Below are 16,369 nucleotides of genomic sequence, written 5' to 3'. Positions count from 1 at the left end.
CTTATTTCCTCTCAAAAGTTGTCGGAGTAACATGTTAATTTCCTCAGGTTAGAAAATCTACTATGGCCGGGCAGTGGTGGCGCACACCTTTAATCCCTGTACTAGGGAGGCACAGGCAGGCAGATTTCTGAGTTTGAGGTCAGCCTGGTCTACAGAGTGAGTTCCAGGACAGTCAGGGTTACACAAAGAAACCCTGTGTAGAAGAAAAGGAAAAGAAAAAAAGAAAAGAAAAGAAAAGGAAAGAAAAGAAAAGGAAAATTTACTATGTATCCACATTTCAAAAATATATTGTGTAAGATGGACATGTGTAATTTTAATGTTGCCTTTTTATTTGAAAGGTATTTAAATGTGACATTAGCATTCGAAGTGGATGGTGGGTTACATCACCTGTTGAAACACAAACAGAAATAATGATTTCGTTTTTCTGGCCTATTTTTTTTAAAGCTATGCTTCTCAAGAAACAACACAATTATGCTTCAGATTTCCAAAACTGGCCACCCTTGAGCAAAGGAGCTTAGGACCAGTCTTGCGCGCGCTCGACTGGCCAGGAAGAACGACGCTGCAACAGGATCCTTCTGCACACGTTTACTGGGAGAGCTTGATTGTAGAGGCGAAAAGACCTCGAGCCCAGAACTGGTGCTGCTTTTATAGGCCTAGGACAGGCGTTCTCTCTCATCTGATTGGTTAACTTGTCTCTCATCTGATTGGTTAACTTGTCTCTCATCTGATTGGTTAACTTGTCTCTCATCTGATTGGTTAACTTTTGTCAATTCTCAAAACCTCACCTTGGCAAAAGAACCTTTACTGGCTATGTATGTGTGGTGGCCAGCTGTAGCCAACTGCCACTCTGCAACTGCCACTCTGTAACTGCCACTCTGTAACTGCCATTCTGTAACTGCCACTCTAACTGCCACTCTAACTGCCACTCTAACTGCCACTCTGTAACTGCCACTCTGTAACTGCCACTCTGTAACTGCCACTCTGTAACGGCTTCCCACAGACCAGCCTGGGCCACAGTGTAAGACTCGGTCTCAAAACACAACAGAAGCTATCGCCACCACCCTCCTTGGATTTCTCATTACTAATCCAGAAGGGAAGCTGCCCACGGTGTGGCCACCTGGAAGGCAGAGAGCAAGCTGAAAATGAAGAGCTGAACAGTTTCTTCTGGAAAGCAGTTCTCCCTCCCCGTCCCCGCCCACCCTGTGAATTGGTCTGAGTGAGCATCATTGAAAGCACAAGCTCCATTTATCCCTGTCCCTTATGGGTGGGAACTGTAATGTTTGATACGATCGGGAAGTCTGAGATGAGGCACAGTCGGGTGGAGATCGATGCTGGTCCTTGCTGCTGTGTCCACGATACTACAGGAGCAGCCCAGCCTTGCTGGAGGCCCCTCTCTGTCTGTGACTACTGGGTCAGACTCAGTGTCCCATCAAATTCTACAGACCACATGGCTTCATCAAATCCAAGTATAAAAATAGCCATCCTCCTGTGTCACGTCAAACCATGAGTAATAAGTTTGCATAGCATCCCAGAGACCAGCTCCCTGTGTTTATCAACTTTCCCCGGCAGCACACAGAATGCAGAGACACTCACTGGCTTCAGCCAGAGGGAAAGGTTCTAAGCAGGGACACTCATCCTAGAGGAGGCTGGGATGGACCACCCTCTCCGTACAGGGATGTGTTCACCAATCAGAAGTTCCCTTTAACACCATCTTCTGGGGTTTGGGTCATGGTTGATTAAAATGTTGGTCCTTGGGCTGGAGGGATGGCTCAGAGGTTAAGAGCACTGAGTGCTCTTCCAGAAGTCCTGAGTTCAATTCCCAGCAACCACACGGTGGCTCACAACCATCTGTAATGGGATCCAATGCCCTCTTCTGTTGTGTCTAAAGACAGTGACAGTATACTCATATAGATTAAATATTTATTTAAAAAAAAAAAGCAAAAATAAAAAAAAGTTGTTCTGTGGCTATTGACCTCAGTTGCCTTCCCAGAGGCTTAGAATGAGTGGGCTTGCAGGCTCTAATTTGGGAGCCTATTAGGAATAACAAATGTGGTTCCTCTTACCCCCATTACAAAGGCAATCCCAAGGATTTTAAGACTTCCATGCTGTAGGGGATGGAGGACACCCTGAGGAACTGAGTTACTGTTGACGTAGGAATGGCCTTGTGAGCACTCCAATGCCTCAGCTCCACAGAAGCAGCAAACCTTACCTCAGGGGGCCTCAAGCGGTGGAGAAGCTCTGCTCAGAGGCCGGGAGATTAACTGTTCATGGATGTCCGAGCGGCACGTACAGAGACTGGATATTGAAGCTTCCTCCTGGGTGTTTACTGCCTGCGAATGCTTACGTTGGGTTCCCAATCTGGGCTCCGACCCCATCTGATCCCAGCTTTCCTGTACCTGGGCCTGCGTGTGTGTTCTTCCTTTATTCCCACAAATCCTCCAGTCTGGATTCCAGGACTCAAGCCATTCAGTACTACGTTAGGAACTAGAGACACCCTTAAGACACAAATTATAGAACCTTTAGTTACGTATTTTGGATTGTTCATAAAGCACAATTTAAAATTTCACACTGATATTCTACAAACATATCTTGAGCATCAATTAGATTATCTTATCAGAGTCTCCCAGTGCCCTGAGAACTCTAAAGACAGGCGTCTTTAAGTCCATCACAGGAACAAGACAGCCGGGATCTTAAATCCTCTGGAAAAGCTCCGGTCGGAGCCTAAGTCCTTGAGCTTCAAAACCAGGGCTTCCTGCCAACCACAGAACCTCCCATGACTTGCCCTCTGCACATCCCAGGCCCATTCAGAATGCTTACACATGAAAATGTGAGCCTCCGTTACTTTGAAAATAAAGCACTATCCGCCCTGACGTATCTGAAGACCACTGTCCTCTGAGAAGCTCAGGCTCCCGAGGAGCCAGAGCCTGGCTGGGCTCTTCTCAGTTGCATGGATGTCAGCCATAACAAGCTATGAGAGGAGCCACCCACAACTCTTTGTAGCTTACAGGTCAAATATCCTGCCACTTAGTCTAGTGCTTCTCTTTGAATATTCTAAATGAGGGCTTCCCTTGACATGAGTTATCTGATACCTAATGCCCCGTTGAAATTAGTTTCTTTTTAAAATACACTATTTTTTTTTAGAGTGTGTTTGTGTCCATAGTAACACTGCATGGAGGTGCCCAGAGTCCCTGTATCTTTGTCTTCATACATGTGACATAAGTGGTGTATAGTCCATGGATTTGGAGTATGTATGAGCATAGGTTCATGTGTGCATACATGTGAATGTGTATGTTCCTATATATGTGCATATGTATTATATATATATACACATATGTATATGTATATATATAATACACACACATTATTCTATATTCTATATTCTATACTCTATATATTATCTTTGCCCTAAAGCCCTTTGTGTTCTCTGTCACACTATCTTGGACACCTGACAATCTTTTATATTCTGCATAGCTCTACCTGGTCATGCTTTCAAATAAAGTTTTACCATCAGATATACAAAGAGAAGAGCAGTTGGGAGCTTTATTATACATCAAATGATTGCTGTATTGTAATTGTGATTAGAATTCCAATGCCAGCTCTCAAAGAAACAATCAAACCTGGTTCTGCAGCTAAACCTTCAGGTTGGCTTAGAAGCCAGAGAGGTGGCCTCTCCTTCCGCGGCCATTGGCAGTCATGGGGTTGCTGCCACCTGGTGGCTATTGCTTGTAGTGCAGCGAGCGAAGCCGTCCTAGCCAGAGTGAGCAGCCAGGGAAAAAGGACCTGCAGTCAGTCACATTGATAATGCTTCAGCTGAGCGCTCTTATTACCTGGGAAGACCAAGAGCCCGTGCGGTTTATTATGGGTTTGTGCTGTTTATTAATCCACAACAGTATTGTTTTTGATAGACAACCTAAGATTAAGGCTAATAAAGGACTCTGGAATGTGGACTCGATAATTTTGTTGGCTTGAGAACAAAGAAGAAAGTCAGTAAATAGTACCTGGATCCTCCAGTAATTACTCCATCTTATAAATTACTGTTTTCTCCTATTCCAGCCCACAGTCTGTCATTCTTGAAAGTATGATATATTAATTTTGAGCTAAGCAATATCCACAGGGAGTAATCAGAGTTGGCACCGTACAGGTGTTTCCCAATGAAAAAGGTTACTATTGGAATTATTTATAAACGCATCAGAAAGCTGAATGTTAACCGAATGATTTCTCATCTGCTCATCAAACGCAGGAGTTATATATGCACCAAATGGCTCCCTCCGTCTGACATTCCAAAGGTCATGCTCACCTCCTTCAGGGTGAGAGTACCCTGCCGTGTTATCTTTCTGATTTCTCATTTTCAAAGTTAGTTTTAATTTGCTTATTACAGCATAGTTAACTCCCTTGAATATTTCATGTTCATCATTCCTATTAATTTTTATATATGTCATATATATAATATCCATACGCAGTATCTGATCTCATGTTTTAAGGTTTTGTTTAAATAGAATCTGCTCGTCTGCCTGTGCTCTCCCTGCCTCTCCCCCCAACCCCTGCCTGCCTCATACAGCCCTGACTGGCCTGCAACTCACTATGTAGCCAAAGCTGACCCAGAACACCTGATCTTCTGCCTCAACTTCCTGAGTACTGGGACTAGAGGTGTTGTCTTAGTTAGGGTTTTACTGTTGTGAACAGACACCATGACCAAGGCAACTCTTCTAAGGACAACATTTAATTGGGGCTGGCTCACAGGTTCAGAGGTTCAGTCCATCATCATCAAGGCAGGAACATGGCAGCATCCAGGCAGGCATGGTGCAGGAGGAGCTGGGAGTTCTACATCTTCATCTGATGGCGGTTAGTAGAAGACTGACTTTCCAGATAGCTAGGATAAGGATCTCAAAGCCTACACCCACAGTGGCACACCTATTCCAACAAGGCCACACCTTCTAATAGTGCCACTCCCTGGGCCAAGCATATACAAACCATGACAGGTGTATACTACCAGGCCCTGGTTTATAAAGGACTGAGAATTGAACCCAGGGCTTCATATATAGCAGATACAAAATCTGCCAATATGCCACCAGCTCCTGCATCTTTGTCTGTAACTTGATTTGCTCTCAGTCATCATCATGGTTGAGAGACACATGCAAATCCATAGGTTCTTTCTGTACAGCTTTCTGTCATCCTTACACAACAGTGGCTAGTGTCAATCCTCATGACAAAGAGAAGAATGCAAGAGCCGTGTCCCCTTCTGTGATCTTGTTTGAGAAGTCTGATAGTGTCTTAGTTAGGGTTTCTATTGCCCTGATGAAACACCGTGGCCAAAAGAGCAAGTTGGGGAGAAAAGGATTTATTTGGCTTATACTTCCACACCACTGTTCATCAGGACAGGAACTCATACAGGGCAGGAATGTGGAGGCAGGAGCTGGTGCAGAGGCCATGGAGGAGTGCTGCTTACTGGCTTGTTTCCCTGGCTTGTTCAGCCTGCTTTCTTATAGACCTCAGGACCACCAGCCCAGGAATGGCACCACCCACAATGGGCTGGGCTCTCCCATGTCAATAATTAATCAAGAAAATTCCTTACAGCTGAATCTATGGAGGCATGGCCTCAATTGATGTTCTCTTCATTTAGATAACTCTAGCTTGTGTCCAGTTGATATACAACTAGCCAGGACATAAAATATCACTTCTACCATGGTCAGTCTGTTGAAAACAAGTCATGGAGATCTCGCTGTTCAAGGGAATGAAGCTGGGCTCTGCCTTCTGTTGAGAAAACTCATTAAAGAATCCTTAGCTACATTTTAAGGCCGTTACAGTTATCCCACAGAACGTAAGTTATTTTCATTTTCCTCTGGCTGCAAAATGTACTCACTACCCACCTTAAGCCCCTTAACCAACACAGCTCCTGTGGTGCTAGACTCAAGCCTGAGGTCCACAACCTTGACATTGAAATCAAGTCTAGAGGTGGTGAGGCTCTTCAGGTACCGCTGACTCAAAGAGGGGTGAAATAATTGAGCCTTGTTCATCTAAACAAAAGACTGGAGCTTCTAGGGAAACAGAGGTGCCACAGGCTCTGGGAGGCTTAGGAGGGACCAGAGCTGTTCTCTGACGAATGTAGATTCTCCCAAGCAACAGCCAGCAGTGACATCACACCCCCCTCTTCCTTTTCTAAACAAAATGTTAGGGGTCAGGAGAAGAGAAACCTTTGTCTGCATTCACTATTTATGATTATAGATAGGTGGTCTATGAATTTTTGTGGGTTTCCTTCCACAAAAGACCAGCTCTTCAGAGCTCTTCTGTATCTATAAGCTTTCTAAATACAAAACAGAAAAATGCCAAAGGAAAGCATTTAGGGCTTTCTTTACCCTCCCATGAGAGTTTTCTTAGATGGCTTCTTGCTCTTAGGCAGCTGAGATTTGAAACCCTGAATGTGCCTTTCGGTCCAAGCTGATTGTCATTCATTGGAAAACAAAAAAAAAATAGACTTTTTATGAATTGATTTCTAGCCAACTCTGTTGGGCAAAAAGGGTGTTGCACACCCTTCCTCTTCTCTTAGAACCCCTAAAGCTTCTATGGGGCTCCCTTAAGGTGTGTGAGCCTCTTGTCTGCATGAAAGGTCTCTGAAGCCATCCTAAAACATCTAAGGCAGTCAACAGTCATGTGGGTGAAGCCTGCACTTTGACTAGCAGCATGCTGGCTTTGGCTCCCTGGATTCTGTTTCACTAGCTGTTGAAACGGTTCCCTCTTCAGTCTGTTTCCTTCCTCCTGGATTTTACTACAGGCATTGTGCCTCCCATCCCAGGCCTGAAACAATCCCTCAGGCAGACCATCATTTTCTTCTCCTGACCATAGGTGACAATATCGCCAAACTGTTGCTCCTCTGTTCACTTCCCAGTGACATTTTCCTACATTAATCCCAAACTAATAAGTCAAGAACAACGAGGCTGGAGATGCATTAAGAGCATTGGTTGCTCTTCCAGAGGACCAAGTTTAGTTCTCGGCACCTACAGCAAACGGCTCATAGTAGCCCTGGAACAGTAGTTCCAGGGAATCTGCCTCCCTCTTCTGGCTTCTGAGGGTACTGCAAACATGCACACACACAAAAATCATCATCATCAATTAATAATAATAATAATAATAGTAATAATAATAAGCAATGAAGCTTTCAATAACACTTCCTTGAAGACCTTGTATCTCCCATCCAGTCCTAAAGCCATTGTTGCATTTTCTGTTTTTGTTATGGTTAAAATAACTCAAAACAGCTACATCTATCTGCTTATGAATCTATAGGCTGGGAAGAATTTGGAAGGACACCTTCCTGTTCTCTCCTCAGCTGAGGTGGTCAGAGATAGGATAATGTGAAAACACACATATTAGTGACAATGCCAGCAGAGATCTGGGGACTCATCTGGAACTGCTGTCACACGCCAGCTGTGACTGTTCCATGCAGCCACTATTCAATTTGGCTTCACCAAATGATAAAGTGGTTGGGTTCCCGGGAAACAGCTCCCAAAAAGAAAACACCAGAATTAGCACAGTACTTTTGGGTTTGGTGGTGGGTACCTGTAATCCTGGCCCTTGTGAGGCTGAGGCCAGAGGATTGCCTTGTGTTTGAGATTTTGATTTCAAGGCCAGCCCAGGCTAAATATAGACAGACCCTGTCTCACAGACTGGAAACAGCATTGACACAAAGAAGTTACATAGTATCTTCGTCTACTTTGATTTTGATGTTGCTATAATAGAATACCCTGACAAAAGCAAATTATGGGAGAAAGTTTATTTCAGCTCATGGTTCCAGGTTGTTGACCCATCCACCAAAGTCACAACAGCAGGAACTTGAGGGAGTGGGTTGCATCCACAGTCAAGAATAGCCAGCAAATGCATGCCTGCTGGAGGTCAGCTAGCAATGCATGCCTGCTGGAGGTCAGCCAGCAATGTATGCCTGCTGGAGCTCAGCTAGCAATGCATGCCTGCTGGAGTTCAGCACACTCTCTTCTTTTCATTTAATCTGGGGCCTCATTCATGACATGATGTTATCCATACTTGGTGTGCCTATCCACCGCGTCCCTTACCCCAATTAAGAAAACCCCTCACACGCCATATCCACAGATCAACGTAATCTAGATCTTTCATTGAGACTCCCTGTCCAGGGAATTCTAGGTTCTAGACTGTAAAATTGAGAGTTAAAGCTAACCAGCACACACAGTACTAGACCTGCGCCCCTCGTTTTTATTTTATATTTTATTTTATTTTATTTTAACAAGTGAATTGCTAAGTTTTGCTCACCTTTAAGGGGTAAGAACTTACTTCATCTTAAAATTTTTTATTACCTTTTTAATTAATTTATTCTCTCATATATTACTTCCAGACCACAGTGTCCCCCCAACCCCTGTCGTGCCTCCCCTCTCTCCATCCACTCATCCATTTCCCTTCAGAAAAGGACAGACCTCCCAGAAATATCTACCAAACATGGCACACCAAGTTGCAATAATACTAGGTACCTCACCACATATTAATTTTTAAAAAAAAAATCATCTTTTCTAAATGAGTCATGTAACAAATGTATTCAGTGAGTAGTCATATCTAATTTATATTGCAACTGATGAACAATGGAATTAAGAAAGAAAAGCCAACTTTCAAAATCACTGCCTCAAAGTAATAACATACTAGATTTTTTGTTGTTGTTGTTGTTTGCGATAGGGTTTCTCTATAACCTTGGCTATCCTGGAGCTTACTCTGTAGACTAGAGTGGCCTTGTGCCCACAGAGATCACCCTGCTTCTGCCTTCTGAGTGCTGGGATTAAAGGCATGTACCACCACTGCCTAGCTTAGATTCTTTTTAATTTTACAAACCATTTATTTATTCTATTGTATGTGTATGAGCATTTTCCCTGCATATATATAAGCCATGTTGCAGCATGGTTCCAGAGACAGACCTGACGAGGGCAAAGAGAGAATGAAGGAAAGGTGGATAGACAGGCAATCAGACAGACAGACAGGAAAGCTGGGATAGGGTGGACCGGGATCCTTGATGGAGAGACTACAGCACTCCAGAAGTTCAGCATGTTTACTATACACAGTTGGCTGGGGAGGCAGGACTAACACATACAGCTGAGCAGGGAGTCCGGGGTATGCATACAGCTGAACGGGAGTCAAGGTTACTTCGTACAGATAAGCAGGGAGGCAGGGTTTATGGTGTAGAGGTGGATTAAGGTGACACATTTGGCTAATCTCGGTAGGAACAATCTCTGTAGGGAAACTGTATTCAGGCTATAAATATCCGGGGAGCATAAGCTATGGTGGACATTTCTACACATACCGTCAGTATCTACATGTGGATCAGATGGGATGGCTTTGCCTTGTTCCTCCGGGCCTGAGGCTAGGTCCTTGGCATGACCACGCTCACGTCAGCAGCAAACATTCCCTCAGGACCTCACTTCCTCTTTTCCTTACACGTAAATGTGTACCACAAGCCTGCTTGGTGTCTGAGGGGGGTCAGAAGAAGGCACTGGGTCCCCTGGGATTGGAGTTACAGATGTGTAAGCTAGCGCATGGATGCTGGGTATCAGACGTGTGTCCTCTGAAGAGCAACAAATATCTTTAATTGCTGAGCCATCTCTTCAGCCCCAATGATGCTTGATTCTCCTAAGAATGCAAAAAATAGTTCCTGCTACTTTAGCACTCAAAACAATGAAGTTGAATCTAGAAAAAAACAAGCTTTACAGACATTTTTCGAGACTTATGTGTCCTCTCCCCTACGTTCCCTCCTCCCCTCTCACCTACTCCACTGTCTTTCTAAATTTCATACCATGCCCACAATCACACCTGTTTACACATATAAATGTGCACATTCTAAGCTCATATCAGCATAAAAAGGAGAACATGAAGGCTTTCTCTCTTGATGAGTTTGTGTCACTTTGTTTGATTTATTTTTAAAATCCATCAACTTACTACCAATCTCATGAATTCATTTTCTTTATACCTGAATAGTACTCGTTTTCCACATGAGCCACAATCCAATTGCCCCATTATCTGTTGATGGGCATCTGGGATGGTTTTATTTCATAAGGCAGGCTTGTAGCAAGACTCTTGGAATTACACTTTTTCCAGGAAATTCTTTGTTGTGGGTGAGGACAGACTAGCCATGGGGCTCCTGGAGACAGAGGGACAGGACTTAGCTTCCTCCTGATGATGGCCAGGGTCATGGCTAACTTGCATTTACACATCTCCCGGCTTCGTTTCATCTGTTCTGCAAATCATGATGTGGCCACAGGGAAGGCAGAGACAGAATTCTTTTTCTTCAGATTTGGCCCAAACTATAAACAAACCCATCTCCCCTGCCAATCCCTAGGTTTTGAGGCTTCAGTTATCTCAGTTCCACATTACAGATGAAGTTGCCCCTTAGAGAGATTCCTGAAGTTTTTACATCAGTCGGTAAAAATCAGGCTTGAGACTATAAAGTGACTGATTGCGCTGTAAATATTTAAGTGTAGAATATGTAATGTACAATCTCAAAGGCACCGAAATAGTATGATATATTATTTATGATCCCAATTGAACATTCCTCTTTTGATACAAGAAGAGAAGACATCAGGAATTTTATTTATTTTTACATAGTGAAGTATGAATTTATTTTGCTGTATTTATGTAATAAATCAAACTGTCATAATGGCCAGGAATACATGACTTTGGATTGCCATGAAAACCTGTATGTTCCTGTCTAGACACAGTGACCTTCTCACCTAAATAGCCCCAGGAAAGCATCAGGGGGTCTCTGACATGTGATGACATTGAGTTCTTGGGTCTCTCACTTGCATGTCTGGGTGGCAAAAAGTGCACTGCCTTTCTGGGGGCAGGGGGATGTGCACATGCCTGCAGGTGCCTTAGAAACTGGAGGTGTCAGATCCCCTGGAGCTGGAGTCACAGCTCAACAAGTTTTGCACAAAGATTTTTGGGGGATCGTCATCAGATTTTTTAGATACCCCCCTCATTCACCATGCACACAAGCATGTTCACATGAGTGATGAGGTCACAACCTTATGTGACCATGTGTTGCTGACAGTCCTTGAATCACCCTGGTAAGCACTTTGTCATACAACGAGGGACAACAATTGAGTTCACAAAACTGTGACTGTGCAATCAGGAAGCATAATCAAAGGAGAATATTCCAGAGACAGAACACAGCAAACCATTGTGCCTAGCAAAATATAGAAATATCTTTTCTTCTGAGAAGCATAAAAATAGCTGCTCCTGACATTATTGCATCCTTTATGTCTGCGTTTAAGTCGTGGGGCTTTTTGCACGGAGCCAAACAGCAGCCTCTATTGATCCTGGCTCACAGACCCCACCTTTGTCAGAGCCTGTGCACAGTGCCAAATCTTCAGGAACAAAGTCACTCAGTCTGCTCTCTCCCTCGGTAGCAGGGATTGCAAACTCATAATTGCTACTTCGTTTCAAGTGAAGGATGAGCAATTGTACTTCAGAGGACAGAGTGTTTCAACAGCCCTGAACTGTGATTACCTCCCGTGCTTTTGCTGAGTTCCTTCATCTCCTTCCTCTAAGCTCTTCAGGGCCAAGGGCTGTCTTTTCTGGTTCATCTTTTCTTTCTTTATAAAAGAAATGTACTTATATTATCATTAGTAATGTGCATGCATGCATGTCTGCGTGGCAGAAAGTGCACTGCCTTTCTGGGGTCAGGGGATGTGCACATACCTGCAGGTGCCTTAGAAGCCAGAAGTGTCAGATCCCCTGGAGCTGGAGTCACAGGCAGCTGTGAGCTATCTGACAAGGATGCTAGACTCTAACTCAGGTCATGGACATGCTTTTGACAGCGGGGCTCTCTCTCCATCCCCTGTTCTGATCTGCCTTTAAGGAACTACTTTGTTTCTTTAGTCTTTGGGGGGAGTAAGAGGGTTGAGACAGGGTCTCACTCTGTTGCCCAGGCTGATCTCAGACTAGTGGCAATCCTCTCGGTCTGAGATCCCAGGCAGGCACACACATGACAAAAGCTTATCCTTTCTTCTGTTATTGCCGCTCTTGTGGACCTTCATAAGACCCACTGACCTTCTTCCTGAGGCCTCTGAAAACCACAATTACCACTGCACTCATAAGCTAGGAGAACTCTGGGTCATTCTGTGTTTAAGGAAAGCAATGGCAGGGGAATAAATTGGATCCATAAAGTGTGACATTAGAATCCTAGCATGAGCCCAGTTGAGTATCTGCAATCCGACCTGTGCAGATAGGGGATCCTCAAGAACTAACTGCTAAGTGGATAACGAAGGGGCTGCTTTCAAAGAGGCCAGAGAAATTGAGGGACTTGTTCTCAGTTCTGCTTCTAGACCATTCTAAACCATAGCACCCTGACAAGAGTCTAGATCTTTCTGCTCTGCCCATTCTCATGATGTTGTGCCTTCTCGGTTTCAGTATTTAACATTAACTTTGGGAGATTATGAATGTTTATGCCTCTGGGGACCTGGCAACTAATCCATCTGTCTGCAAGTAGGCTGTCCCGGGGGCTAGGCTGGCATCTGAGGGCCACAAGTTTGAGGCCAGTGTAGGTTACACAGTGAGACTTTAGCTCAAAACAAAACAGTGGTGTTAATTATAAAAAAAAAAAATAAATATAATGGGGCATTTAAACTTTTCATTATCTTACTCCGATCCAAAGTTAACAGTTGTTCATTAATTATTCGTTATATCATACTGCTAATTATGTATGTGTGTATATGAGAGAGAGAGAGAGAGAGAGAGAGAGAGAGAGAGAGCTCAGTGTTGAGGTACCTCTCCAGCTCCCATTTTTCTCTGTATACACCTTAACTAGAATGACCTTCAGTAGGGGAAACAGTAGGGCTGAGCCACAGAAACGGAGAGAGGCCAAGAGACTAGGGAAAGTCAGGCAGAGGAGTAAGTTAACCTTAGGGCCACTCCCACAGCTAGCTCTACATTCCAGAGCCAGCTCTGGCCTCCCCACACGAGTTCCTCTCCCTCACCTACTCCCTGTCTCTCTTGCAACACTACTCTAGTTATCATGGTTAATCATTCATGAGTGCTCAACAAACATCTAGCTGGCCATTCTGTAGGTCTGCAAGTTCAAAGGAGCCATGATAAGTCTACTCTGATAAGACTGGGTAACTAACGGTGGGATCTGGCTTCTGTGACTCTGAGGAATAACATTTAGCCCAGATCAAATGAGAGGCAGAGCAACAGAAAGCTTTTCCTAAGCCGTGTCTAAGGATCTGAATGTCAGAGGGGATGCTAAGCTTAGCAAGACAGAGAACGTGGGGTGCCATATTTGAGTATGCTTACCAGATTCTGACCTGATTACAATGGCAATATTTGAAGGCAGACTTTGCTCCTAAGTCTGAGCAGTACTTAGGATATTCTCTTTGCCATGCTATGGCCTGGTGGGTAAGATTCCAGATTACCACTGGGTTTGCATCCTAGCACCACATGAAACACACAGCGTGACAGTTCGAATGCCTACAGCCCCAGTGCTGTGGGGCCAGCCACAAGGGAATTACCCTCAGCCTAGCTCCAGGTTGTGAGAAACTCTGTCTCAGAAGAGCAGGACAGACAGTGACAAGGCAGGACGCCTGATATCCTCCCCGTGGCCTCCGTGTATTTGCGTTGCTTAACTACAGCACAATCATTCTGCAGCTGTTAAACAGAAAGGTCCCAGGGCTGGAGAAATGGCTCAGCAATTAAGAGTGAGCGGTGCTCCTGCTGAGGACCCAAGTTCGGTTCTCAGCACCCACATCAGGCAGGTCACAACTCTCTGGTACTTCCAGTCTGGAGGATCTAATGCTTCTGGCCTCCTGCATTCGTGCGCACAAACCTATACACACACACACACACACACACACACACACACACACACACACACACACATGTGTAATTGAAAATAATAAAGATAGTTATAAGAAAAAACTCTCTGTTCAAATAAATTAAACAAAAATATTATACTTTCCATCTTGGAGACTTCAATTATATGCTGGCAATTAAAAGCGCCAGATAGTTCTGGTTTTTCATAACAAAGGCATGGCTTCTACTGAAACAACAGACCCACAGAATAACCAGAAACTATGGATATTAAAAAATATTATGCCTCTGTGAATTGCGGGTGGTGGTGCGCATGTTCTCTTGCATGTGGTGGCCAGAGGACAACTTCCTGGAGTTGGCTGACTCCTTCCACCATGTTGATCCTGGTCTAAAAGCTGCTCTGGACAGTGTTGCTCAAGGTGACCCTCTAACTTCTAGCTGAGCTGCAGGCCTGGTAAGTTTAATGCTCATCCAACTAGAAGCTGTAGAAAATATGCCTGCCTTAAACATCCTGCAAGATCAGGTGAGAGTCTGACCTTCACTGTAAGGTAGAAACAGGCAGGGCAATACCAAATAACTGTCATCTCTGGGCATCCAACCCAGGTCATCAGCAAGTGCCTTTACCCACTGTGACATCACTACAGCCCCCAACACACGCTCGCGCGCGCACGCACACACACACACACACACACACACACACACACACACACACACACACACCTTGTAATCCCAGCACTTGGGAGGTTGAGATAGAAGGATTGTAAGTTAAAGGACCATCATCTGGGCTATGTACAAAGACTGTCTAAAACAGTAATAATGAAAACTAAACCAAATAAGTGTGTGTGGTGGGGACCCTCCATGAAGCCTGGAACATAAATGGGAAGTGGTCATGGAAGTTAACAACCATAGAAACTGCGTCTGTCAGCTTTAAAAACCAAAGGGTAAAATCCTACTTGATCAGAACAGCTTGGAAGTGGTGTGAGAATCAGGAAGGACAGTATCCGAGGAGACATTTGAGGGGGTCACCGAGTTCTCATTTAATGTAGAGGATATTTAGAAGACTGGCTGACACAACCAGGAGCTGGATTGTCCCTCCTTGGGACAGGAGAGCTGAAGGGACCAGTAGCTGCTTAGTCCAAAAATGAGGGAGGCTTGCAAAAAGAGAGAGCAGCATCGTAGTGGGACCTGAATCTGAGGACCTGGATGCCTGGGGTGGCGGTAGGGGTAGGGGGAAGTTGGTGCAAACCTACTTTCAGTGGCTGTAGTGTCTGAGTCTGGTGTTTCTGCTGCGCTGGCAGTGAGTCGCCTACCTGCTCCAGGACAGTCACATGTGCTCTCATGAGCAACCTTCCTCTGTCCTCCACTTTCTGTTCCTTCCAGGGTCCTGGCCTACTGAAGGGTGCCCATCATGTTAGGATTGAGCCTTCTCCACTCAGTCCACTGACCCACAAGGCAATCATTTTTGGTAACATCCTCGTAGATGTACCCAGAAATGTGTTTGCCAGTTTCCTGGGTATCTCTCAATGCAGTCAAACTGACAAATCAAGATTGGCATTGCAAGAAGAGCTTTACATTCTTCACATAAACTCTGCTTGACTCTTCTACAACCTACATGTGAGACAGACTCCAGGCAACCCATGCAAAAGTAGGAATAAGAGAGTCCAGCCACTGCTGGCTAACTGCCTATTAAAGCAGCTAAGACTTTACAGAAGACCCTGGAGTCCTCTCAAGGTCCTATCCACAAAATGTTCAAAACGTAAAATAAACTGGTAGATAGGGCAAGAAAGAGCTGTATGAGGCGCATCATCAAGTAAAAAGGCAGCCAATAGGAATCCGTTTTGAAATGATCCAGGGACTGATGGGAACTGGAGGAATGGCTCAGTCACCGAGAATGCACACTGCTCTTGGAGTCAGACGACCGCCTGCAAATAAATAGTTGACATGTGGTCTCTAGTCAGAAAGGAAATGACACGAGGCCTTGGAACACTAAGAAGGAGCAACGGCAGCAACGGCAGCGATGGCAGCAATGGCAGCAAGAGTAAAGATGAAGCTCAACAGAGTTTCTTCTAGTCTTGTGCTTTCTAAATTTCATTCAATAGTATCAAGAATTATAAGGGCTCACATCCCCACCCAGATAACCCCAAAAGTAATCTGTTGGTCTTAGGGACCAAACAAAGGCACACACACACACACACACACACACACACACACACACACACACGCGCGCACACACACACACACACACACACACACACACACACAGTTAAACATAAATACGTTTTAAAAGTTACCACTAGAAGTTATTTAACGGGCAGTGCTTTGGATACGCTTGTCTGTGACTTATCTGCATGATCTACAGCACACTTCCACACCACCTTGGGCTCCAACTCAGATCCTGTGTGGAAGGGAATGCCATGTGGTTGGACAGTCTCAGTACTTCTAGCACCGTAGAAAGACTAGCGCTCAGAGTGTATAGGAAAAGCTCATAGTATTTTCAATAAGAGAACAACAACAACAAAAACAATTGAAAAACAACTAAAAAGTAGATTATGGGAAAGAAAAT

General features: G+C 44.5%; 1 long non-coding RNA gene across 1 annotated transcript; it reads right to left on the bottom strand.

Annotated features, from left to right (window-relative positions):
• Positions 1-307: 307 nt before the first annotated feature.
• Gm39576 lies at positions 308-4,203 on the bottom strand. Its single transcript, XR_866408.1, has 3 exons — positions 3,618-4,203; positions 2,210-2,495; positions 308-387 (listed from the first exon to the last, which is right to left on the bottom strand). It is a non-coding gene; the product is annotated as a predicted gene, 39576 (long non-coding RNA).
• Between the last annotated feature and the right edge of the window lie 12,166 nt (positions 4,204-16,369).

The sequence above is a fragment of the Mus musculus genome, chromosome 2, assembly GCF_000001635.26.
Source record: "Mus musculus strain C57BL/6J chromosome 2, GRCm38.p6 C57BL/6J".
NCBI classification, from domain to species: Eukaryota; Metazoa; Chordata; class Mammalia; order Rodentia; family Muridae; genus Mus; species Mus musculus.
Note: the sequence above shows the minus strand (reverse complement) of the source record. Positions and strands in the feature narration are given on the sequence as shown.